General features: G+C 47.6%; 1 long non-coding RNA gene across 1 annotated transcript; it reads left to right on the forward strand.

Moving 5' to 3' along the window:
• The first annotated feature begins 83 nt into the window (after positions 1–83).
• On the forward strand, positions 84–19,072 carry LOC144455013 (uncharacterized). The gene is made up of 3 exons (XR_013483646.1): positions 84–164; positions 17,225–17,437; positions 17,883–19,072. It is a non-coding gene; the product is annotated as an uncharacterized LOC144455013 (long non-coding RNA).
• The last annotated feature ends 8,354 nt before the right edge of the window (positions 19,073–27,426 follow it).

Raw genomic sequence — 27,426 nt, forward strand, 5'->3', positions numbered from 1 at the left:
CCCAGTTTTCCTTGCTGTTCTCCTTTCTCGACAGAGCCTCCTGAGGGTGGGGGGAGGGGGCGAGCCCAGCTTTTTACCCTGCAGCCCCCACAGCTGACTCTCCTACTGTGCTGCCCATCCCGGACCGGACCATGGTCCTGCAGCGGGAGCCCCAGCTGCCAGAGGTACGTCCCGGGCCGCCCAAGGAGGGGAGAAGAGGGGAGGGGAGGGGAAGGGGGAGCGGGGAGAGAGGCTGGGCTGGGGGGAGAGGGAAGGAGAATCGGTCCTACGGAGAGAGCATCCGGCCTGCCGGGGAGTGGAAAGTGGGCACAGTTCCGGAGGTGGGCATCGGGTGCCTGTGGACACCCTGCCTGTCCTGTCCCGTCCCGTCCCGTCCCTGCCCTGCCCTGCCCTGCCGCTCCCCCTCCCGCCGCCGCCGCCGCCGCCGCCGCCGCCACCGCCACGAGAGCTGAGTTTTCGGGCTACAAGTCTGTCCATCCCACCTGCGTTTGGGGGAGAGTAGGGTGCTTAAACTCCATCGCCCCCTGGGCCTGGAGCTCAGGGACTCTCCTAGAGAGCTCGAAGGGAGCTCAGGGGTCATCTAATCCAACCCCCTCGTTTTACAGGCAGGGAAACTGAGGCACAGGTCTCTGTAAGTGACTTTCTCAAGGTCCCACTAGGCATCTAGTGAGTAAGCCGAGAATCGAGATTTGGGCAGGAGCTCAATGCGCTTTTCAAGGTATCACACTGCCTCATCTGCTCTGGCCTCTCCCCTCCTTCAAGGAAAGCTCTTCCCCTGGAGCTGAACCAGGGACAGTGGGCATCTCCCCACCCGCCAAAGTGCCAGGGCAGCGGACTTAGTGCTCACAAAATCTAAGTCTGCTGAGTTGCACTGAATGTCTAACTGACTGGAGGGGGAACAGGCCCGAGTTGGGGTGGGGGAAGGCAGGCCTGAAATACAGGGTGAGCCCAAGCTGGGGAGAGCAGGCCTGAGCTGGAGGGGAGCAGGCCAGAAATGTAGGGTGGACCTAAGCTCGGGGGAGCTTGAGTTGGCAGGGGAACAGGGTTGAATTTGGGGGGGCAAATCTAAAATGAGGGAACAGGCCTGAACTGAAGGGGGAATGGGCCTGAGCTAGGGGGGAGCAGGTCTGAGTTGGGGATAGTGGGTTTGAACTTGGGGGGGAGCAGCCCTGAACTGGGTGGGGAGCTGGCCTGAGTTGGGGGGTTGGGCCAATGGGCCTGAACTTGTGGGGGAGGGGAGGGGAACTTTTGCTAAGATAAGTTAGAGAGGTAGATAGATTCTCAATGACTGTATAACTCTCATTTCTCCAGTACTTTATTTATACAACAGCCCTTCCAAGGGACCATAGCACATGGTATTCTTAAGAAGGGACCTTAAAGATCATCAATTCATCTCCCCCATTTTACAGGGACAGAAACTGAGGCTTAGTGAAGGGATATGGTCCATGTCTGAGCTGGATTTTGAACCATTAGCACTAAGAAACCTCTCTTCCTTCTCCTCCCACCACCCCAAGGAGTAGCCCTCCCCAGAACTTGGATCTCTAGTCCTAAGCTTTCTGGGCCCACAGCCCCATGGCACTCAGGATGGGAGAGCCTTCCTTTCCCCACTTCTTGTCCCTTGGCCAGCCTCCCCTCTTACCTTGTCCTCCCAGCAGGCATACTTCCCCCACCTGGCGGCCACCTCCAGTTCCCCCGACATTCCCTACTCAACAATACTCCCCCCTTCCTATCCTCCCCCTAGGTCTGGTCATTGGATTTCTGTCCTTCATCCCTCTGCTCAAGACAGAGGCCTGTCTCATCCTGAAGCTTCTCCTGGTTAATGTTTGACAGTTCACTGTGGCTAATCATTCTAATTAGCTCTTAAAGTGGGGAGGAACAGTTAACCTTGGACTCCTTGATTCCAGGCTGTAAGAGCCTCAGATGATGGGGGGGGGCGAGGGGGGGGGAGAGTAGGGACTGACTTGAAGCCAGCCAGTGGGAGGCACTCCTCCTAACTCTCATTTCTCTTACCCCTGACCCCAGGCATCCTGGTTTCAGGCATCAACATCTCGGGAGGGTCTACTGGGGGCTGCCCCTGGACCAAGTGCTGGGTGAGGAAATAGGGTAGCAAGGGAACCTGGGTACCCAGGCTGAGAGGAGAGACAAGGAATCCTTGCCCTAGGGAAGCCCTCCCTAGGTTTGGTGTGAGAGGATCACAGGAAGCTAGATGTAAAGTTAGAAGGCACCTCCAACAGAGTTCATCCAGGAGGCCCAGGTCCTTCCGACAGGGTGCTCCTAGAGTCCAGGGAAGGTGAATCCTTTTGTTAAGAGGATTTATTCTGTGAAGTTTGGATTCAGTCAAAGGGCCACACTTGAGGACCTAGAGGGCCTCACGTGGCCTTGAGGCCTCAGGTTCCCCACCCCTGTCTGGACTGAGGAATCACTGATCTGATAGTGAAGCCAGGCTCTGCCTGCAGGATTTCCCCAGTGTATGTAGGAGAAACACTGTACCTGCCCTCAGGAAGCCTCACAATATTTGGAGGGGACAGAGCTCTGAACTCAGGAAGGCCGCTCCGCCAATATGATGGAAGATACAAAAATCTTGTCTTTAGAGGGCCCCCCCAATCTGTTGGGGGGAGACACAGGCCCTGCCCTCAGGAAGCAGGCTGGGTAGGTTGAAGAACACTGACCCAACCCCACAGCCCTGTCTCAGAATACATGTGAACTCAGTCCAGAAATCGCCAAGTGCCCCAGGGCCCAAGTGTCCTGTGACTCAAGTGGAGTTCAATCTGGAGGGCTTCCTGGCCTCCTTCCCTGGGGCTAGGGGAGGCTTCTCCTGGGTTCAGGCTGCAGCTTCCAGGCCGCCCTGACCTGCTGGGAGCTGAAGGAGTGGCTTGTTTGCAGCTATGTCTGGCATTCCCCCCATGAAGGCCTTGTGTTTGCTCGGCTGCTCCAGCAATTAGCATCCACCCCTGAGCAGGCAGGGGCCCAGCCCTGGGCCTCTCACCCCGGCTGGCTGCTGCGGTTTGAGCCCTGGGCCTCTCACCCCAGCTGACTGAGTTGCCTGCTGGAACAAGGAACAAGGTCTGTCTAAAGCTAGAAAGGATCATTAAGAGAACAGTTAGACTAACACCCTTATTTTACAAATGGGGAAACTGAGTCCTGGAGGGGTTCCAGCTGAATCTCCTGAGCTGGGAGCAAGAATAGATTTCTTAGACACTCCTTCCCCCTACCATCTCTCTCACTGGGGCTCCTCATCTCTCCCCGCCCCCACCTAGATAAAAACAGGAGGAAGGTACAGTGCAAACCCATCCCCACTGAGACAAACAGAACTAGCATGTTACAGTGACCTACCCTCTCCCCCACCACACACACACACACCAAAGTGGAGGGAGGGGGACACTTTTGACACCTGGCTGGTGAGTGGGCAGAGCTAGGAAAGCAGACTTCCTGATCCCTGGATGTCTTGGGATTGGTTGGGTTTTGTTTTGGGGTTTGGGTTTTTTGCAGTCCCTTCCCCCTCCCCTGACCCACCTTTACCACCATGAGGCATCGCCTAGGTCTGGTGTGCCCTGGTTCTCAGAGCAGGCCAATTAGAAGGCTGGAGGGGAGGAGGGGCAGTGTTCCGAACCAAAAAGAGAAGCCTCTTAGGCTTGCAAAGATGAAGACAAGAGGGGATAGGATTAACAGTCTGAAAAAAAATCAGAAGGTGCCTGGAGAGGGGAGCCCAAGTTTAGGGCCAATTAAAACCCAAACCGGCCTACTTTACTGAATGGGCAATTATACCATCTATGGAACTCCTTACCTCCAACAGACAATCCAGGCTAAAATCCAGAAGCCAGTTTCCTAAGAGGTCTCGATAAATTCATGGAGGACAGACTGAGCTGTCCGAGAGGGTGAGCAGGCCCTCCCTCTGCAGAGTACTCCAAGCAGAGCCAATGACAGAATCCTGGGGCAGGGGTGGGGGTGGGGGTGGGGAGAGATTTGAGGGGCTCATGCTTCTCACTTCTTTCCAGGCAGTGGAAAGAGCATAGGATGGGGAACCAGAGGACCTGGGTTCAAATCCTAGCCCTGTCACTTGCTACTTATGTGTCCCAGGGAAAATTTCTGGGTCTGTTTCTTCCTCCATAAAATCAGGCATGAAGACTAGATTAAGCCTTCTGAAATAATTTCCCCCTTATAAATCAATGATTTGAGGGTCTGGGCACAGAAAAAGGAATGCTCTTCAAAGTTATTGAGGAGCGTAAAAACAAACAAACAAACAAACAAATAAATAAAGAGGAATGTGTGATGTGGCCACCAGAATGCTGGCCTTCTGGCTTTGCTCCTCTCCAGCTGTGAGACCTTTAGCAAGTCATTTCTCCTTGGGCCTCAGTTTCTTCCTCTGTAAAGTGAAGGGGTGGAACTAGATGGCCTCTGGGGTCCCTGCAGCTCTAGATCTAGGATCCTATATGTTACCTTGAATAAGTCACAATCTCCTTGGGCTTCCATTTCCTTCTCTGTAATATGAGATTAGACTAGATAGTCTCTGAGGTAAGAGCAGCTGGGTAGTATAGTGAATAGAGCAAGGGCCTGGAGTCAAGAAGACCTGAGTTCAGATCTGGCCCCAGACACTTACTAGCTGTGTGACCCTGGGCAAGTCACTTCACCCTGTTTGCCTCAGTTTCCTCATCTGTAAAATGAGCTGGAAAAGGAAATGGTAAACCACTCCAGTGTCTTTGCCAAGAAAACCCCCAATGGGATCTCAAAGAGTCAGACACAACTGGACAACGACAAATCTCTGAGGTCCCTTCCAGTTTCGACATTCTCTAAACTGAAGTCCCTTCCCCTCTCTGGGCCTCAGTTTCCCCCTTTGGAAATAGATGGGGATTGGACTAAATGACCTGGAAGGGCCTTGCCAGCTCTTAATCATATGGTTGCCCAGTTCAGGAGTTTTCAGCCAGTGATCATGGTTGTGAGCTTGTGGGCCCCAGCACCTGTGTCTGCAGGCAGGTAGCTAGTTCAGGGCTGGGGCTGCCCCTTCAGTTTCTTTTGTAGCTCCCCTTCGTGGGCTAGGCCCACTGGACTAGGTGCTTCATACGGACTTGGTGTCCTGGCTTTAGTACATATCACAGTCACCTTCCCTCCTCTCTACCCCAGTCACTGTCATCCCTACCCTCCGCCCCCATAGACAAGGAACCAGGAATCCCAGGGCACCCTCACCTACTGAGGGCTAGGCTGGGGAATACTGAAGGATCTGCGAACCTTGATCCCAAGCATTCTTCTCCCATACCTTTGAGGGAGGCTAAGAACAAGTGTCAGGGCCTGAGGGGACTCCCTGCTTGCATCCAGTGACTCAGGTCTGGAGAAGAGCGCTGACTGCAGGACATGGAGAAAGGTCAGAAGTCGATAGAGCTTGAGCTGGCAGGGGCCTTAGAGGGAATCTTAGTCCTGCCTTTAGAGAAGAGGAAACCTAAGACCCAGGGAGAAGGGCTTGCCCAAGGGCACACAAGTAATGAGTGGCTGAGTGAGGATTTGAAACCCAGATTTTCTGAGCTGAAAACCAGTACTGGGAGACCCCTTAATATACCCATTTGTCCTTGACAGTCATTGCTAAGCCACTCTTAGCGGTGATCATATGACACTGGAAAAGCTTTACAATGTAGAAAACATTTGGTTTTGGTATCAAGAAACAGGTGAGTTTCCATCTTAGTTCCAAAATTTGCTAGCCATGTGGCCCTGGGCAAAATTCCTTCCCCCAGTGAGCCTCAGTTTCCTTACCTGTAAAAGAGGAATAACAACCCCTGCATTATGTCCTTTTGTAGGGTTGTCAGGAAGAAAGTGCTTTGTAACAATAAAGTACTCTAGAAATGGGAGCTCTTAATATCTCCTCTGTCTTTGGAAGGGGGAGGGAGACAGGAGCCGGGAGACAGGAGATGAGTGGAAGGAATATTTAATGGCCTATTGAACAGCAGACTGGTTGTCGAGGGAGGAGTGGGACCCCAAGAGCTTCCATCTCTTTCCTCTTCCTCATCATTTTTATTAAGGCGTCCGTCTTCATCCCTTCATCTTCCTTTTTGTGGTTGTTCTCATCGTTGCCATCAAGTTGTTATTAAATGAACCAGACTCTCTCAGCAGGCATGCATTATTTCCCCAAGACTCAGTTGTTCCTGGGAACCGCTGAACAAAACTAGGAGGCAACTGGCCTTTCACCCACACCTTGTTCTGGGCTAGCTCAAGAAAGGCCCAGGGCCTGCTTTAGTGGAAAGTGCGCTGGTTTGGGAGGCAGAAGACCTGGATTGGAGTCCTGAGACCTTTCCCCTCACTTCTCTCCTCTCTAAAGTGAAGGGGTTAATTAAGCCCAGTGATCTCTAAGATCCCTTGTACCTTTGGCATTCTGTGTGCCTGTAGTCTTGGCCCAGAGTGGCCCCGAAGGGGGCTAGGGCCAGGCTTGGCTCAGTGAATAGAGTGTTATGGACGTGGAGTCAAAAAGGCCTGAGTTCAAATCCATCCTCAGATACTTATTAGCTGTGGAATCCCGGCCAAGTTACTTAACTTCTGTTTGCCTCAGTTTCCTCATTTGTAAGATAGGAATAATTAATAGCACCTAACTCCCAGAGTTGTTATGTCTATCAAATGAAATAATAGATGTAAAGTGCCTTGCAAACCTTAGCGCTCTACATACATGCTAACTATTATTATTTTGTGGTTCAAATTTCAAACTATTTCCAGTAGACCAGTCTGGGGATAGCTTGGGTATTCGGTCTGCCACAGAGGGATAACCTAGAGCAGAACTTTGAGGTCAGCCTGGGAATAATAAGCCGAGTCCCCAGGGCCCCAAGACAACTTGTAAATGGGCTAGTCTTGAAAGTAGACATTCAGGCTTCTCCTTTCGTCCTAACTCAACCTCCTAGAACAGAGACGCCTCAGGGACTAGGGGACAGGAGGCTGAGCAATTGAATTCATGACCTGGAACATCTGCCTAGGGTCCTAGGGGAGGGCCCGCCCTTTTCCCAGAATGCCCTTGACCACTTCCCAGTTGTCCAGCTGACCTGGAAAGGTGCCAACATGCACAGGGTCTCACTCTTTCGAGGAAAGTAGGACAGGCCTGGCCCTGCCCCCGAGGGTCTGAAACCAGTAGCAGAAGCTGGGGCAAGGCAGATAGATGTACTCAGTTCCACAGCAGGTCAAGAGCTAACGTGCCAGATGGCCCTGGGAAGAAAACAATATTTACATCATGTATGAAGTTTAGTATTTGTGGTTTGGATGATGGTGAGGGTCAAGGGGAGGGGGGTGCTGGAGAAAGGCCACTCTGTTGCCTGTATTGTTTTCATTGGAGAAGGCTTCCTGGAGTGGGTGGACGGCCCCAATGAAAGAAGAAAGAGTCTTCATGGCAAGGCTATGAGGACATTCCAGGTCAGAGATGATAAAGTCTTCAAGGGCATATTGAATTGATTTAACAGCCAATTATCAAGTGCCTACTATGTGCCAAACCCCGTGTTGGGCCCCAGTTCACACACAGCTTCAGTAAGCAAAGGCATCCTATGCTAATGGAGCTCCCAGTCCATGGGGGCGTGGGAGGGTAACTGGAAACACACAGGTAATGTTGATGTTTCAGCCTATCTGTAATCTTACATACATGGACACTCATCCATGTCTTATTAGCCAGTGTGATTCTTGCCCAAGTCTTTGAGAAGCCTACCATAGGAGAACTCCCCAACGGACAGGTCTTCTAAGAGTCTTCTTTCCCTGTCACACATCTGGAAAATGGTGGCTTTTGCACTGATTCTTGGGAGAAAGTAATAGGCTGCCACTCACCCTCATGACGAGTCTCACCATCGCCCTTTGGGTGGCCTGGCGTTGTGGCTCTCCGTGGATGGTGGTATCCCATGTTCCATGGCCGTAGGGCATCACTGGTAGAATGTTGGCGTTCAGGAAATGGGATCTTGTGGCAGGAAGCAGCTTAGGGGCAGGAAGTACCAATTGCAGATAAATGAAATCTACAATATCACATAGTAAGCGGACTAGGAAGGTGTGAATGAAGGGCTCTTTACCTGGTCTCTTCCAGGTTCACAACTTTGGGGTTATCTTTAATTCTTCCCTGACCTGCCTCACCTCTTCTATGTAATCAGACATTGAGTCTTATCAATGGCCCTTCAAAATGCCTTTTTGGGGGCAGCTAGGTGGCACAGTGGATAGAACTCCAGCCTTCGAGTCAGGAGGACCTGAGTTCAAATCCAACCTCAGACACTTGACACTTGCTATCTGTGTGACCCTGGGCAAGTCACTTAACCCCGATTGCCTCACCAAAAACCCAACGAAATACCTTTTTCATCCATCCTCTTCTCTCTAGTCCTATTTCCCCACCCACCTAGTAGAGGCCATCATTACTACCTGAACTACTACGACAGGCTCCTACCAGGTCTTCCTGCTTCTATGCTCTCTGCCATCCAATCCTCAGAGTATCTTTTATTATAGATAGATCTGGTCATGTCACTCCTTTGCTCAAAAATTGCCAGTGGCTCCCTATTACCTTCCTGGTAAAAGTTCAGCCATCCCTTCCTGGCATTCAAAGCTCTCCATAATCTGGTGCCACCCACTTTCTAGCCTTCTCTTGTGTTACACTCCTCCACCCACTCTGTGCTTCAGCCAAAAAGATCTACTTTCTTCCTGTCAAACACACCCTGTACTTTCCCATCTCAGTGCCTTTGCTCAGGCTGGTCAGTATTTCTGGGATGCCTCCTCAACTACTCTCCACCTGGTGAATTCCTCTCTATGCTTTCAGACCCAACTCAAATGCCACCTTCTACAGAGAGCCTCTGCTACTTTTGACCCATGTGGCTTCGGGCAAGACACTAACCTCTCCAGCTCTCAGGTTCCTTATCCCTAAAATGAAGGGTTTGGACTAGATGCTTTCTAAGGTCCCTTCCGGCTCTAACCCTGACCCTTTGCTAATTTCTACCCATAGGTAAGGTAGGACCTTCCCCTTCACTCAGGTCCCTCCCCCTGAGCACTTTTCCTTAGACATCGGCAGAGAATCTGCTGAGCTGGAAGGGACCTCGGGGACCATGGAATCCAGTCCCCTCATTTTACAGAGGAAGTAACTGAGGCTCAGAGATCACGTGACTTGCCTAAAGTCACACAGCTAGTAAACATGGGAGATGGGATCTGAACCGAGTTCTTTTGATTCCAGGTCCAGTGTCCTTTCCACTTTATCCTGTTGCCTGTTGGGTGCATTAGCTTCATCTTATGTTCCCACTGGACTGTGAGCTCCAAGAGGGTAGGGCCCATATCTTGTCTACACATTGTCTCTCCCACAGTGCCCAGGACAGGGCTGTGAGCTTGGTTCAACAGATTAATAAATGGAGATAGATAAACAGACAGACAGATAGATAGGTGAACAAGTAAATAAATGAGGAAATGAACAAACAAATGGTCATTGAATGGTTGAATGTTACAAGAGGTTATTGGAGGGGATGGGAGAGAGATCCTCTCCCAGCCCTGGCACTGCCCCCCAGCATAGGCTCCCAGCTTCTCCAAGCCCGGATTCTATCTGTGGCTCTGGCTCTTCTAGGAGCTCCCAGGTATGAACCCCGCAGAGAGCCTGCTCACCCACCCTGACACCTCAATCCTCCATGAATTTAGCCTAGATTCTGTCTTGCAGGGATGACATGTTACTGCCCGCTCTATAGAGCAGGCTGCCTATTAGCGATCCCCTCTGCTGCCACTTGGTGATTTTATGGCTCTTGTAGGTCCTGCCCTCTCCTGTCTTTACCTTTGCAGGCCAAACAGACATCTCTTCTTTTGTGACTGTGTTCTTAGGAACCCACACCCCGCCCTCTTCCCTGGAGCATTTGGATTGGTCTTCTCAGAGAACCGTGGAATGCCAGACCTGGAAAAGATCTTAGAATCTAGTCCAGCCCCTTCATGTTTCAGCTGGGGAAGTTGGCCCAGAAAGTGATGGAATGAAAGTTCCATGAGAGCCAAGATCGGCTCTTTTTTTTTTTTTTTTGGTCCTTATAGCCTATCTTAAGTGCTTCATGAACACTTGTCAATTGACTGATTGAAGGGGCTGTCCCAAGGTCAAGGCCCCTTGGTGTGCTAGCAATAGCTGATACCTATTTAGCAAGACACGTTACATGTCCTGTGGGTTTCCTAGATGCTACTGGTATTTTTATCCCCATTTTATAGATGCAAGAGGCTCAGAGGGGCAATGATTTACCCAGGGTCACACAGCTAGTGTGACCAGAGGCAGAAGTGGGGCGTGCTTTCTGTGAGATGCCTGGTGCACTTTTTGATGCTGCTCAGGAGAGATGCCAGATTCTCGAGATCACTGAGCAGGCTGGGCTAAAACATTGTGGCCAGAGAGGAAGACCTGTCTCGATGGGGAGAACCAAGGGTGAACCCTGTGGGCATCTGGGCCCTTTGCCCACTTTCTCTCCTTTAGTCACCTTTAGTGTTGCCAAGAGAAATCCCCTGGGTTGGGACTGGGGTTAGAATAACTCATGGGAGGAGGGCCTGAATCTATGATTTCATTGATGTAGGGAGAACTAGACAAGGAAACTCCCTTTAGCAATGCCAGTCTGTGCCTTCTCTGCATAGTAATCTTGGAGGGGTTACGCCAAATGACTAGCCCAGGGTCACGCAGTCAGAATTTGTCAAAGGTTCATATGTTGAGCTCATGTCTTCCTGACTCTGAGACCACCTCTATCTACTGTGCCGTACTGCCTACACCTTCTTTTCTGAGAAGAAGGGAAATGAGGTTAAGAGACTTGCCCAGGGTCATACAATTAGTACTCTAGATAAGACTCGGACCTAGTGTTCCTGACTCCAGGTCCAGTACCCTGCCCACTATACCATGCTGCCTCTGCTCTAGGCAGAGCTAGAAGGGTACTTCAAGATCATATGTAGTCCAAACCACTCATTTAACAGGGGGGGAAACTGAGGCCCAGAGGGATCACATAGCCATTAAGTAGCAGAGCCAAGTCCAGTGCCCATCCTTATAACTGGACCACAGTGCCACTGCACTGTAACACATTTATGGGGTTCTCATCCAGGGATATGAGAAAATTCAGCTCACAATCACTCAGAGGACCTTTGGCAGCAGGAAGCAAATTCATCAGACAGGCCCTGTCATCTGCCTTTGAGTTTCCGCATATCTGTGCTCCTTGCACCAAGGTGTCTCTCAATGCCTTCAGATGACCTCAACTCAACAAGTGCTACCCAGGCCTCTTCCGTGTGCCCAGCCCAGTCCTGACTTCAGGGAGCTCACCATCTAGAGAGCCACTGTGGCCAGATTGGGGTGGGGGTGGGGGCCAGTTGGAGGAGGTCAGACAAGGAGCCCTCACATTCCAATGGGGATGTCAGTGAAGGTTCTCTAGGGGAGGTGGCACTGGAGATAAGGATCTAGAGAGGTTGGGAGGAGTAGACATGGCATTCCCAGCAGGGGGCAAAATGGTATCAAGTGAGGCTGGTGATAGGAGCAAACAAGGGACCCAGCATGGCTGTGATAGGATGGGGATGCATTAGGAGATGAGGTTGGAAAGCAAGCCCAGGAAGAGCCAGATCGTTTCAGGCCTGAACAAGGGGTTCCCATCTTGGCTGTCTTCTAGGCTGTGAAGACTTTTCTCTTGAAAAGACCATTAGATTTAGGCCCCAGAGGGCAGAACAAAGAGATATTCCTGGAAGTGATAGAGGCAGAGGCAGACTCTCTCTTGTGACAACTGTCCCCAGGTAATGACTGGCCTCTCTAAAGGCCTTCTGGCAAAATGACCTCAGAGTCCCTTCAGGCTCGAAGATTCTTGAGTTGGGCCTGTAGGGCTATGCTGAGGGGATAGCCAAAGTGAGCATGTCTGCCTCAGGCAACTGGGGCTGCATACTAGTTAGGAGGCTGGGGTGAAGGGGGAGCCAGGTAGCTTGGAGGATCCTTCAAAGAATCTGTTCCTAATCGTCCAAGGGAAGCAATGCCTGGCCTTCACGCTTCTCCCCTCCATGCTCCACCCCCCTGTACCTGGCCCCTGAGGGATCAATGGGGTGGGGCTGAGGGGAGGGGGAGTAGAGCACTTCTTATCAGTAGGAGAGTAGTAACATTTAAGGGTGCTGCTTGAGGCCTCTCCGGGATAACCTTTCATTTACACTGTATAGATCTTATATTTACACAGTTGTTTGTAAGTCTCCCACTTAGATTTTAATTTCCTTAAGGGCAAAGACTGATTTTGCCTTTCTTTGGAATATCTTGGATGCAGTGCACATAGTCAGAGTGCTTGTTGACTGGCTGAGTGACCTCTGCTGCCATAGAACCAGGCTCAACAATAGTCATTCCTTATATTTCTATAGGGCTTTCAGATTTGTTTCAAGTGCTTTTCTACATGTTCCCTCCTATCAGAGAAGCAGCGTGGCCTACTGGATAGCATTAGACTTCCTGAGAGGGTCATTCCACCCCAGACACTTACTAGCTGTGTGTCTTAGGTACGGATTTCATTTTTCTGAGACTCAGTTCTCTCATCTGTAAAATGGGAGGAGGCAGGGACTTGAGGCCCCTTCAAGCCCTAGCTCTGTGATCTTCTTTACAGTTACTTAACTCAATTAGAATATAAGTACTTGGGGCAACGAGGCTCCAGCCTTGGAGTCAGGAGGACCTGAGTTCAAATCCAGCTCAAACACTTGACACTTACTAGCTGTGTGACCCTGGGCAAGTCACTTAACCCCGATTGTTTCACTAAAAAACAAAAACAAAACCAAAAAAAAGAATATAAGTGCTTGCAGTGGGGTCACTGAGTCCAAAAAACTGGTATGGTCCCTGGCCTGGAGGAATCTATAATGCCTGTTGTGGGGATTCAACATGTGCATAGAGAAGTGAATAGGAAGTAGTTTGAGGCAGGAGGGAGCAACAACTTGGGGAGGAGGAGAGAGAAATCAGAGTAGACTCCCTGAAGGAGGTGGCCCATCAGTTGAGTCTTAAAGGATGATAATAAGGTTTCTGAGAGCACAAGATGGGAAGGAAATGTATATTCCAGATATAGGAAGATAGCCTTTTGAAGTCAAGGAGATGAGAGAGGGAATAGAAATAACTGGCAGGCCATTTTGGCTAGATGTGAAGAGGAACCATATGAAATCAGTCTAGAAGGGCGGGGTACAGTCACATTGTGGAGTGATTTCAATACCAAGACCCAGAGGGTTCTATTTTATCATAAAGGCCATAGGGAGTCATTGAAGACTTTTGAGCAGGGGAGTAATGCGATCAGACCTGTACCTTAGGAAGATTATCCTAGGGGGAAAAAGATTATCCTGGCAAGTGTGTGGAGGATGGATTGGAGAGAGAAGAGAGCCTAAAAGCAGAGATCCATCAGGAATCATCCAGTAATAGTCCGGGTGAGACGTGTCTAGGACCTCCTGAACTTCCCAAGAGATGTTAGTTAAAATCATAGACTTGTATACTAGGGGCAGGTAAGTGGCGCTGCAGTGCACAGAGCACCAGCCCTAGAGTCAGAAGGACCTGAGTTCAAAACTGGGGCCCATGGATCACAAAGGGGCCCACAAGCTTGGAAGGGGGGAGAGAAATGGCATCTTTATTTTCACCAACCTTTAACTGAAATTTAGCATTTTGATCTTCAATTATTTACAAATGTGATTACAAGAAGGGGCTTCCCTATGATGGAATACTATTGTATTATTGTGCTTTAAGAAATGATGGGACAGCTATTTGGCAGAGTGGATAGAGCACCAGCCCTGAAATCAGGAGGACCTGAGTTCCAATGCGGCTTCAGACCAAACACTTGACACTTACTAGCTGTGTGACCCTGGGCAAGTCACTTAACCCCAATTACCTAAAAAAAAGAAAAGAAATGATGAGCAGGATGCTGTCAGGAAAACATGGGAAAACTTACATGAACTGATGCAAAGTGAAATGAGCAGAACCAGGAGAATATAGCACACAGTAACAGCAATATTGTGTGATGATCTACTATGAATAACTTAGCTATTCTCAGCAATACAATGATCCAAAGAGGACTGTAGGACTTTATGATGAAAGGTGCTGTCCATCTCTAGAGAAAGAACTGGTAGAGCCTGAATGCAGATCAAAGATACTTTTTCTTTATTTTCTTTATTTTTCTTGGGGGTTTTTTTGGTATGTGTTTTCTTTCACAGAATGACTCACATGGAAATGTGTTTTGCATGACTACACATGTATAACCTATGTCAAATTGCTTGCCGTCTCAATGAAGGGGGAGGGGAGGGAGGGAGGGACTCAAAATTTGAAGAAAAAAAAGAATATTAAAATTGTTTTTACATGTAATTGGGGGGGAAAAAAGAAGGGGCTTCCCCAGGCTACTAAAGGGGTCCATTAGACACGAAGTGTTGAGAGAGACAGAGAAAAAGAAAGAGACAGACAGACACAGAGACAGAGAGAGAAGAAGGCCCAGGACAGAGCCTTGAGAAATACTCATGTTTAAAGTAGCAGGAACTCAATGATAATAGGCAACAGAGAATGTGAAGGAACAGTCAGAGGGGAGTAGCACCATGAAAGTCCGGGCAGGAGGGGGTGGTTGACATATCAGAAGATATAGAGGTAAAGGAAAATGAGGAATGAAAAAAGGCCATCTGATTTCTGCAGTTAAGAGCTTGTTGGTAACCTTGGAGACAGCGATTGCAGTCCACTGCCTGGAATCTAGATTGCAAGGGATTGAGAGGGAGTGTGAGGTGAGGAAATGGAGGCAGCATCATTCTTCATCCAGAGTTTGACAGTGAAAGAAATGAGAAATGTATGATGATGGTTTAAGGAGTGTGTCAGGGTCAAGCGAAGGATTTTTTTTTAATTATTTTTTTAAGGGTGAGAGAGCCAAGGGCCTGTTTGCAGGCAGCAGGGAAAGAAAGAGCCAGTAGATAAGGAGAGTGATGTTCAAAGGGGCAATTCCAGGAAGAGATGGGAGGGGATGGAATCAAGGGCACGAGTAGAGAGCTTGGCCTTTGGAAAGAAAAAGACCACTGCTTTGCTCAGTGAGGGCCCAGCTGAGATTGGTATGGTTGTGGGACTTTTCCCAGAAGCTCCGGAATAGGAGTTGAGAAGGCAGATGGTAGAAGCAGCCGGTGGTGTGGTGGTAAACATTTAACGACTGGCTTTCAAAAAAAAAAGTACATGTGACACTTTTACATTTAACATATGCATCATTAACATTTTCCATCACTTTCTTAAGTTTAGATAATCAACAAAACAATAAATCAGGCTGTGATGGGTAGCCTTTGCTGATTCCCAAAATGTAAATAAATGTTCCCACTGAACATGTAACAATTGACCCTCAAGTTGGTTTGAGATGGCCCCAGCATGCCCCTGGGAGCTGTATCCCAGAGTTAGGGTTTGTCAATGTGTGAGAGGCAACAGAACAAATCACAAGAGATTCAAGGCCTCATGGCAGCATAGAGCTGAACTGATCAACGTAGGGTCTAGGCTATGAAGGCATAGGCTATGAAGGCAAGAAAATGAGGCCAAGGGGCAGCTAGGTGGCGCAGTGGATAGAGCACCGGCCCTGAACTCAAGAGGACCTGAGTTCAAATGCGACCTAAGACCAAACACTTGACACTTACTAGCTGTGTGACCCTGGGCAAGTCACTTAACCCCAATGCCTAGACCAAAAAAAAAAAAAAGGAAGTGAGGCCAAAACATAAAGTTGTAGAGAGGAGGATTAGTTTAGGGGGAGAGAGGGAGGATAGGACTTTGTAATGAGGGGGCAATTTCCAAGCTCAGGATTATGGAGGCAGCACTGTTCTGGATGAGGGTGAGATCTGACTGTGATCCTCCTGGTGGAGGTAGAATGAGGATGTGGACCATGGGGGTTGGGGAGGTTGGGGAATTGGGCGGCCTAAGTGTTGTCTCAAGATGTCTCCTCAAGACATCAACAATGTGTATGGAAGTCCCAGAGTATGTGTGAGATGGGGATGGAGAGGAAGATTGTGAACCAGGGCATTGAACTCCTTACAGTAGGAGGGAGAATGACCAGGAGGGGAGTAGATGACTGATTATAACAAAGATTTGGATAACCCTGGGCAGGGCCAGCTTAATGCACAGCTTAGGACAGGTCTTTCTCGGAGCCTCAGTTTCCCCATATTGAAAATTGTGGGGAGGTAGTGATTGGATTAGATCATCTCTATTGAGGTTACTTATTAGATTGTTTAGATTAGAGATTAGATAATCTGGATTCTTATTTCCAACATTCTAAGATGTCCATGTGTAGGATGCTATTGACATTACCTGCCCCCAAATCTCTCTATAGAACCACAGAATCTTAGAACCACATTGGAGAGGACTTCAGAGTCCATCAGGATCAGTCCAACCAAAATAAGAATCCTCCGCTTTCTCTTGAGATAACCCATGCTTCCTGTGGCCAGCTGGAGCTGACCAAGTTTTGAGGTTTCTGCTGATGGCGACCTTTAAATCAGCCTACTTGCCTCCCTTCTTCCTGCCACTGTTCCTACTTCTACCCTCTGGGCCCAAGCAAAACAAGGCCAATCTCTCCTCCCTGCTACCAGCCTTCAAATACTTGGAGACACTTCTCTTGGGGCCTTTGTCTTTTCTTCTCCAGGTTAAACACTCCTAGTTTCTTCAGCTGATCTTCATATGACTCAGTCTCAATACCCTTCATCATCCTAGTGACCCTCATCTGGACAGTGCCTATCTTAGCAACATCTTTCTTAAGCTGTGGGACCCAGAACTGAACTCAAGACTCCAGAAAGCATCTGCCCAATCATCGTCCTTATCCTGGCCATTATATTTGTTGTTCAGTTGTTTCAGTGATGTCCGACTCTTTGTCAGACCCTATTTGGGGTTTTCTTGGCAAAGATACTAGAGTGGTTTGCCATTTCCTTCTTTGGCTCATTTTACAGATGAAGAAACTGAGGCAAACAGGGTTATGTGATTTGCCCAGGGTCACATAGCTAGTGAGTGTCTGTGTGAAGCCAGATTTGAACTCAGGAAGATGAGTCTTCTTGACTCTGGGCCTGGCACTCTATCCACTACAGAGCTACCTCGATGCCCTGGCCATTATATTATACTTCACTAAAAACATATTAGCCTTCGCAGGTGTCTCATCCCACTGCTGACTCAGATTAAGCTTGCAGTCCACCAGATTCCCCAGATCTTTTTCACATGAACTACTGTTTAGCCATGCCTACACAGTCTTGTCCTTGTGCGGTTGACTTTTTGAATCCAAGGGCAAGACATTAATGCCGACTGAACTTTCTCTTTCCATATTCCATTCGCCTTTCTTTTTAGTTCCTGGCTGGGGATCATCTTCAGATTGGATAAGCCATCACCACTCCCAGCCATTCAGAGAGCATTGGAAGCAGCTCAGCTGTATCACATCCATCTGTCAGTCCATTGGGTTAAGGAGGTACTTCTCCAGAAGAGTCTACATTAAAATGGATATATGTTTCTTGGGAGAGCTTAACCTTAAGCCATTATCAGTCATTGACACAGCATGAATCGGTGGGTTTATGAAAGCTCTCTGAGAGCAAGACCCTACCCTTCCCGTCCTTCCCTGGGGGTTCCCACACCCCTCAATGAACTCCCCCATTCTCCTCACTGGGCTCTACATCTCTCTCTTTGAGTCCAGTCCCTTCGTGTTCTTAATTTTGCCAACCCCCCTCCCCTTATTAAGCCTCCTGGGATGCATTCTAATCTATGAACTAGAGTAGTCCAGACCAGGGGGGGAACCTGCGGCCTCAAGGCCACATGTGGCCCTCTAGGTCCTCAAGTGCAACCTGTTGACGGAATTCAAGCTTCACAGAACAAATCCCCTTAATAAAAGGATTTGTTCTATAAAAATTAGATTTAGTCAAAAGGCCAAACCCAAGAACCTAGAAGGCCACATGTGGCCTAGAGGCCTTAGGTTCCCTACCTCTGGTCCAGACTTTCTCCTCCCATCTTCCAGGCTGTCCATGCCTTTGCTCACACTCATGCTGGGAAGAAATTATCCTGCCCCGCCCCCATATTTGATTGCTGAAATCTTCCTTCAAGCAAGAAGTGCCACACAGATGCCAAGTCTTCTATGAATCTTTTGTTGACCCCTCACCGCCCCTTCCAGCCCCCCTGCTGCCATGAAAGTATTCTTTCCTCCTCAGAGTATTTTGCCAGGATCTTTCCCTTACCCTCTCCATACTCTCCCTTGTATCTTACCTATTAGTATACATGTCACATCCCCACTATTTAGACTGTAAGCATCCTGAGGGCAGGGACTATGTCTCTTTTCATCTCTTTCTCCTTGGTTCCAACATGGTTCCTGGAATATCACAGGCACTTAATGAATTTTTTAAAAAATTGAATAGAGATTTTTTTCGAAGTCTTTAACTCTGGCATTACTCTCCACCTTATCACACCACCACACCACTTCTGAATGAGTCATTTTAACCTCTGGGCCTCAGTTTCCCCACCTGTAAGATAAAGGGCCTAAATGAGATGTTTTTCAAGTTTCCCTCTCAACTCTGACATTCTGTTTTAAGGTCCCATCCACCTCAGACATTCTCTATTTGGTGTTCTAAGGTTTCTCCTAGCTCTGACATTCTCCGTTTTCTATTCTAGGGTCCATCCCAGCTCTGATATTCCCTGTTCTAAGGTTCCCCCCTGCTCTGATGTTTCATGTTCTGTTTTCTGAGGTCCTTCTCAGCTCGGACATTCTGTTTTCTTTTGTAAGGTCCTTCCCCATTCTGCAGTTCTGCCCTCTGTGTTCTAAGGTCCCTTTCAGCTCTGACCTTCCATGGTCCTATGACTCTCACTCTTTGGCTGTGACTCTGGCCATATCTGGGTTGCAGAACTGGGGGACAGAGGTCAAGTTCACCCCTCCCCCCATACCTTCAATAGCCTGCATGGAAAGAAAGGAGACAGTGAAAAAGAACTGATGTACCCCCTCCCCCCAAGATGGGGAGGACCAGTAGGACCCCCACAAATAATCAGACAACCAAGGCCTCTATGAGGCAGTCAACTCTTGCCCACAGCCCTGCCCGCCACTGCTCCCAGGCCTGGGGCAGGGCCTGGGACCAAACCACAGGGCTGTGGGGAGGCTGTCAGCTGGGTGGGGCAACAGGGTGAGGCAAAGATTTCCCCACAGATAAGTTACTTGCTGGCAGTCTGTAAGTGCCCTGGTGGGGGAGGGAGGCATAGGGGCAGAGGCTAGGCCAGGGATGGGAGGGGAGGGGGAAACCCCACCAAGCAGCAGGAAGCTTAGCAGGATGGGGAAACATCCTGCCCTACAGGGGAGCTGGGGGGGGGGGTTGCGGCCAGCCATCTGACCCTCAGTGCAGCAGAACAGAATTCAGCGTGACACAGGCGGCAGGCCCCTCTTGGGGCTCACCCAAGGGCATATACTTACTGACTTTCCAAAAGGAGCTTCCTACAAGGGGGTAGGGTGGGGGTGGGGCTCTCCCACAAGACACATCCAGGCCCAGGACCTTACACATAGGATCACTGGATTTTAGAGCTGGAAAGGACCTTAGGACAGAGAACAGAGAATGTGAGGGCAGGGAGGAATCTTAGAACAAAGAATATCAGGCCTGAGAAGATCCATAGAAGATAGAACCTTAGGACATAGACTAGAATGTCAGAGCAGGAAGAGAACCTTACCACATGGAATATCAGAGCCAGAAGGGTCTGTACAAAATAGAACAGAAAATATCAGAACTAGTACCTTAGAACATAGCCTTCAGAGCTAGGAGGAAGTTTGGAACATAGAATAGAGAATGTCAAAATTGGAAAGTAATTTAGGACATAGAACAAAAAATGACAGGTAAGGAAGGGACATTAGAATATAGATCATAAAATGGAGTAGAGCTAGGAGGAGCCTTAGAACATAGAGCTGCTTGGGTGGGGGAACCTTAGCATATAGAACCTAGAATATCAGAGCTAGGAGGAGCCTTAGAACATAGAGCTGCTTGGGTGGCGGGAACCTAGAATATCAGAGCTGGGAGGAGCCTTAGAACATAGAGCTGCTTGGGTGGGGGAACCTTAGAATATAGAACCTAGAATATCAGAGCTGGGAGGAGCCTTAGAACATAGAGCTGCTTGGGTAGGGGAACCTTAGAATATAGAACCTAGAATATCAGAGCTGAGAGGATCCGTAGAACATTGAACAGATAATTTCAGGGCTAGAAGGGGCCTTAGAGAATATTGGGGCTGGAAAGGGTCTTTAGAATGTAGAAAAGAGAAAGATCTCAGAGAGAACTTAGAACATAGGCCATAGAATGTTAAGGCTGAATACAGAATTTCAGAGCTGGAATGGACTTTAGAACATAGAATGCCAAAACTAGAATTAATTAATAAGTCCAACCCCTCCATTGTACAGAGTAATGTGATGCCCAGAGGAATACATCTGTCCAAGGTCACTCAGCTAATAAGTGACAGAGTCAGGACCCAAACCCCGAGCTCTTTCTGTTCCCCCACACTGGAAATACTCAGGGGATTGTGATCAAAGCAAGAACTTGTCTGGAGACCTACCTGTAGCTACACTGGGTTTGCCACAGATACCTTTCAAGATTATTTTGTTCTCAAAAAAAAAAAATTCTCTGCATCCCTGTCCCTGAGGAACCCTGCTTAAGCAGCCAATTATGTGTGCCGTGACTACTGGTAACACTTGTACTATGAACCACATTAGCCAATAGAACTCCACTGCCTTGTTTCCCAGGATCATAAATCTAGGGTTGAAAGAGGCCATCGAGTCCATTTTATAGACGATGAAACTGAAACTCAGAAGGGTGCAATAACCTGAACCTAGGTCCTCTGACTCCAAATCCAGCCCTTTTTTTATTGCATTTTAATTAGTCACAGAAATCATCCCTTATTCGAGGGAAGTAGGATGTGGTGGATAAAATTGTCTGGTTTGCTGTCAAGAAGACATGTCCTCATGTCCAATCTCAGTCATTACTAGCAGTATACCAATGGGCAAGTCGCTTCACCTCTCTCTGCCTCAGTTTCCTCACCTGTAAAATGGGGATAATAAAAGCACCTACCTCACAAGGTTGTTGTAAAGATCGATTGAGATAATATACATGTGAAATGTCTTGGGAACCTGGAGGTGCTATATAAATGTTATGATTACTTGAGCTAGAAGGGACCTTAGAAAGAGCATTGAGTCCAATCCTCTTATTTTACAGAAGAAGAAACTGAGGCCCAGAGCAGTCAGGTGACTTACTCAAAGTCATACAGCTAGTAAGTGACAGAATAAGTAGTCCAAGTATTTCTCCATCCATTTCTCTCATGTGAAGCATCATAGCACCCATGGGGAGTAGGTCAGGTAAATATTCTTCTCACATCCATTATCTCATAAAAACTGAGACTCAGAGAGAGATGGGGACTTGTCCAAAGTTACACATTTAGGAAGTGAAGAGATGGGATTTGAACTCGGGTCTTTTAACTTCAAATCATCCATCCATGTTAATACTGTCTCTCCACTTGGGATTGTCATCTCCAGGACTTGTTAAAGACTTCATACAGGGATTTGGGGGAAGGAGAATGAAGGCAGGAAAGGACCTTGGGTTTAGGGTGCAGGAGATTTGCTTTCTCCAACAAGAACTCTTCCATGTGCTGCCAAATGTTTAACAACTGGCTCTGTGGGGAGAAATGTATGCTAGGCACACTTTGAAGTTGAATCTGCATTATTATGAACATTTCCTCCATCATTTTCTTAAGTGTAGACAGTCAACAAACAGTGAATCAAGCCCTGCTTTATAATGCTTGTCGATTTCTGAGGTGTAAGTGCTTACAATAAAAATTTAACAATGGGCTGCAGCCAAACTGAGCTGACTCCAGCACTGGCTGGGCTGCCCCCCAATTTGCTGTGTGATTTTTGGGGAGCCAATGTCCCTCCCTCTCTGGGCCTCAGGAGATGTGAAACCGTCTTGGGAACAAAACCTATATATGGATGTTGGTGGCTGTTGCTTTGATAGATGGGACCCTTAGCCTGCTAGGGGCTTCCATTCAGGGCAGTCGTGGCTGGGCTGGTGTAGTAGTGACCTGGAGGAGTTGCATGGGAAGGGCTGGTGACTACAGCTTAGCTCTGGGCCTTGCACTGGGGGTGCTTGGTAAATATTGAGTGAATGAATGAGCAAACACGGACGCACATATTTACATTGTGTTCCAGTTCGAGTAAGTGTGCTTATGGGCTGTGGACCATGATAGAGCTGCTCTGAATCCCAGGCTGGGATGGGGGAAACTCTGGAAGCCAAGAGACCCTTGTCCAAAAAGAATCTGGAGATTGTCAACAAGCGATCACAACTTAATGAAACTTCTGTGAAAACTAGGTTTATGACGAGAAATGAATGTGCATGTGGAACCTCAAGAGTTCACAATGCATATAGAAGTTTGCATATTCGAGATCTAGGTTGAAATCTGGCTCCAGTATTTGGCCACCTTTGTTTGAATCCTCCCTCGATATTTACTGCTTGGGTGAACCTGGGCAACTCATTTCCCCTCTCAGAACCTCAATTTCATCCTCTGTCAAATGAAGGGGTTGAATTCAATGGCTTTTGTGGTCCTTCCTGGATCGAAATTTTCAATCCCTTAGTTTTGCCATCTTCGAAAGATGAATCTTTGCCCTCCCGACATCATAGAGTTGATTAAGGAAAATGCTTTGTAAACCACAATTCATGAAGTCACCTGCTGCATAGCAAGTTTGGTTCTGATCCCCCACCTTCATTATGTTTGTCTACTTTACAGAAGCTTTTCTCCAGTTCAGCAGGCAGTTGGCTTTTGGTCTCTTGTTTATGATGTCAGTCTCCCTTTATTAGATGGTTTTAATCCATTCACGCTGAAAGTTATGATTGTTAGGCCTGTGCTTTCCTCCATTTATGGTTTTTGTATTGCTTGCTTTGTCCCCCTCCTCTTTTAAGTCGGCACTTTGTCCCCTTAACAAAAGAAGGGGACTTGCAGACCATCTGCTCAGGCTCTCTCCTTTTACAGGTGAGGAAAATGAGGCCCAGGGAAGGGGAAGCCACTTGCTCACATCCGCTGCCTCCAATCAACCTCTGAGTCACAAGGGTCCTCGACTATTCTTTTGTATCCTGGACCCCTGTGGCACTCTGGAGAAGCATGTGGACCTCTTCTCAAAATATGTTTTTAAGCTCCTAAAATAAAATACATAATATTCCAAAGGAAACCAAATATATTGGAAACTACTTATCAAAATACCTATTTTAAAAATTTTATTTATTTTTAGTTTTCAACAATCATTTCCATAAGCTTTTGAGTTTAAAATTTTTCTCCCCCTCCCTCCCCATCTCCCTCCCCAAGATGGCATGCAATCTGATATAGGCTGTACATATACATTCCTATTAAACATTTTCACATTAGTCATATTGTAAAGAAGAATTAGAACCAATAGGAGGAACCACGAGAAAGAAGAAACAAAACGAAACAGAAGGGGGAAAAAAGAGAAACTAGTATGCTTTGATTTGCATTCAGACTCCATAGTTCTTTCTCTGGATGTGGATAGCACAAAATATCTATTTTTTTAAAAAACCAAATTCATAGACCTCAGGTCGTAGTCTATACCCCTTCGCAGGTTTTCAATGCTTCCTCATCCTTTTTTTTTTTCATTTGAAACCTCACAATACCCCTGTGGAAAAAGTTATTATCCTCATTTTCTCCCCCTTTGTCGTCCTCCCTTCTTTCCCTCCATAGCTACCTGGTACTCTGCCTCTGAGACGGGAAATCTGGGCCTTCTTGGAGACCACAAGGAAGGAGCTAATAGATAAGGAAAGTGATGGCCAAAGGGAAGATGGGGTCAAGGGTGCAAAAAAAGGACTTGCCTTGGCAAGGAGAAAGATTACCTCTTTCTTGGAGACTGGACCACAGGAAGAAATACTGGGGGACAATGTAGACAGGTTCATGAGAGGGGGGTGGTGCAAGGGGGAAGGGATATTGTCAAGTTATTTTTGTTGAGCTGGCTAGGGCTTCCAAAGAAATCCCTGCCCACATCTGAAAAACTCCCGGCATTTGGCCTGTGGCCACGATGTCCACACCCTCTACAGAGCCCCAGCTCAGGCTGGTGCCAAAGTTCTTTAGGTTTTCCCCCAGCCCCATCTGATCTCTTGGGTACCCCCACTCCCTAGGGCTGGAGCTCTTTTCCAAACATTTATCACCAGGATTTAAACTGTGTTCCATCACCAAATGCTTGCTTGGAGGAGCAAACTTGCAAACTTGGGGGAGGGGCTGGCACGAGCCTAGGTGCTTACACACCTGGCTAATGTGGCCCCCAGGATTTTTTTCTTTTGCATCTGTCATTCAATTAAATTTAATTCAATATGAATTTATACAGCATCTACTAGGTGCCAGAAATGGCCGCTGGAGAATTGTGCCCATTTTCCCTACTTGGCAGATGGTATTTGCCTAAGAACAATGAGGGTTACACTACCCTTAAATCAAAGAATGAATCCTGTCTAGTCTTTCAGGGGAGGCAAAAGCCTGTAGAATTCAGGTCTGGGATTCCCAAAGGGGAATCGTCTGCCTCATAAGGTAGTGAGTTCCATGTCACTGGAGGTCTCCAAGCAGAGGCTGGATGGTCACTTGTTGGGGATATTGTAGAGGCTTTCTGGCTCTTGCCCTCTGGATACTCTTTAGCAGGTTGCTATCCTTCCTGATAGCTAGGGGGCGCTGCAGTGGATAGGGTGCCAGGCCAGGAGTCAGGAAGACTCGTCTTCCTGAGTTCAAATCTGGCCTCAGACACTTACTAGCTGTGTGACCCTGGGCAAGTCACTTCACCCTGTTTACCTCAGTTTCCTCATCTCTCAAATGAGCTGCAGAAGGAAATGGCAAACCACTCCAGTATCTCTGCTAAGAAAACCCCAAATGGGGTCAGAGGGGGGACATGACTGAAAAATGGCTGAACAACAGCTACAAGTGATGCTTCCTGAAATGTTGTTCCTGTTTTCACCAAATGGAAGAGGATAGAGCCTGTAAACTCTAGGTCAACAAGATTGACTGGTCACTTGTCCCAGTATGTTGTAGGGGAGATTTCTTTGGTGGATGGATTGAACTAGATGGCCTCTGGGGTCTCTTCCAACTCCAAATTTTGTGATTCTTTGCCAAACTCTAGAACAAGGGTTCTTAGCCTGGGTTCCATGAATATATTTTTGTAAATATATTCTGATCACTACATTTCAGTAGAATTGGCTTCCTTTGTGATGTATTTTATGCATTTAGAGCCATTATTCTAAGAAGGGGTCCATAGGCTTCACTGGTCCATCAGGCCAAAGGGGGCCATGAAACATATAGAAAGTTTTAGAACTCTTTTTCTCGATTATATTACTAATGGGATGGAGAATGACCATCTAGAAAAGGAATCAGCGATCCCAAAGAGCCAGCCATGGCTTCATCAGGAGCTTGTCAGGCCAGACTAACTTTATTTCTCTTTTGGACAGGGTTACTAACTAGACTGGTAGATGAGGGTAACAGTGTAGGAATAATTTACTTAGATTTTAGCACAACATTGGACAAAGTCTCTTATGGTATTCTGGTGGACAAAGTGAAGAAATGACAGTAGATGACAGTACAGTTGAGTGGATTGGGATGTCAATGGCACAGTATCACCTTGGAAGGAGGTCTCCAGTGGAGTGCCTCAGGGATCTGTGCTAGTCCTATCCTACTTTAAAAAAAAAAAAAAGTTTTATTGGGGCAGCTAGGTGACGCTGTGGATAGAGCAATGGCCCTGAAGTCAGGAAGACCTGAGTTCAAATCCGGCCTCAGACTAAACACTTGACACTTACTAGCTGTGTGACCCTGGGCAAGTCACTTAACCCCAGTTGCCTAAAAACCACAACAACAAAAGTTTTATCAGTGCCTTTTTTCAAATTTGAAGTTTTATTGACATTTTTTTCCTTTATATCACCTTTATTTCCCAATATGTTCCTCCTCTCCCTTCCTCTATGACAAAGAACAAAACAGAGAGAGAGAGAACAGTTTAGCAAAAGTTGCTGTTCAGTTGTGTCTAACTCCTCGTGACCCCACTTGAGGTTTTTTTTGGCAAAGATACTGGAGTAGTTTGCGACTTCCTTCTCTAGCTCATTTTATAAGATGGGGAAACTGAGGCAAACAGGATGAAGTGACTTGCCCAGGGTCACACAGCTAGTCAGTGTCTGAAGCTACATTTGAAATCAGATTTTCCTGACTCTAGGCCTGGTGCTTTAAACAATGCTCCATGTAGCTGCCCTCCACAAAACACATTAGCCAAACCTGACATATGAAGTGTTCCATAGTAATAGCTAGCATTTATGTAGCTATTTAAGGTTTGCAAAGACAAATAGTCTTATTGGATCCTTGCAACAGCCCCGGGGGGCAACTGCTATTATTCTTTCCATTTTACAGATGAAGAAACTGAGGCTGAGAGAGGTTCAGTGACTTCCCTAGGGTCACACAGCTAGTGAGTGTCTGAGGCAGGATTTGAACTTAGGACTTCCTGACTCTGGGCCCAATGCTCTATCCACTGTGCTACCTCCCCTGACTTTGCAAAGAAGGGAGGGAAATGATTGCTCATATTTCTTCAGCAGAGCCAAGCTAGGTCATTATAATGTTACAGCATTCGGTTTCGACTTTTTGATAGTTGTTCACATTGACTTTGCTGTTACTGCCTATATTGTTATCCTGTTCACTCTATATCGGTTCATACAAGTCTTCCAGTTTTCTCTAAATTCCTTAATTTGTCATTTCTTAGAACACAAGAGTATTATATTATATTCCTATACCACAATTGCTTCAGCCATCAATGGGTGGACACCCACTGTGTTTCCAATTTTTTACTACCACAAAATGTGCTACAGGGATGTTTTTCTTGTAGATGTTCTGTCTTTGATCTCCTTGAGGGTATATGCAGAGTAGGCCTTGTGCTAATTACCATTTTTATCAATGACTTGAATAAAGGTCTGTTAGGTTTGCTGATGACACCAGGCTGGAAGGAACAGTTAACATACCAGGTAGCATTCCAGCTCTAAAAAGAAGTTGGCAGGTGAGAAGGATGGAAAACCATTCATTTTTACGTTCAAGATGGAGGAGATGTGACTAGGCAGTAGTGCATTTGAAAAAGAGCTCCGGGGTTTTGCCATACACACTTAAGTGCGTGCATACGTGTAGCACAGGAGTGCTACAACAACCCAGAAAGCCAAGTCGATCTTGGCCTGTGTGAAGAGAGGAAGACTGGGTAGAAGGCAGGAGGTTGTTGGCCAGCTGTCCTCTGCTCTTACAGCTGGACTCTCATAGTCAGCTTTGGGGAGCTGTAGTTTGGGGAGGGCGCTGATGATTGTATATAGGAGAATAGGCTGGATTTTAAAGTGCTTGGAGACCGTTTCAGGTGAGGGTCAGCTGAAGGAACTTGAGAGAACAAAGCATGGGGAGGGAACCACGGGAACTGTCTTTAAATATTAGAAGGCCTGTCATATGGAAGAGGGATCAGACTTGTTCTCCTTGGCCCCAGAGGGCAGAACCAGGAACAAAATGGG

Source organism: Phascolarctos cinereus, unplaced genomic scaffold (assembly GCF_003287225.1).
Source record: "Phascolarctos cinereus isolate Bilbo 61053 unplaced genomic scaffold, phaCin_HiC Scaffold_8;HRSCAF=390, whole genome shotgun sequence".
Taxonomy (NCBI): domain Eukaryota; kingdom Metazoa; phylum Chordata; class Mammalia; order Diprotodontia; family Phascolarctidae; genus Phascolarctos; species Phascolarctos cinereus.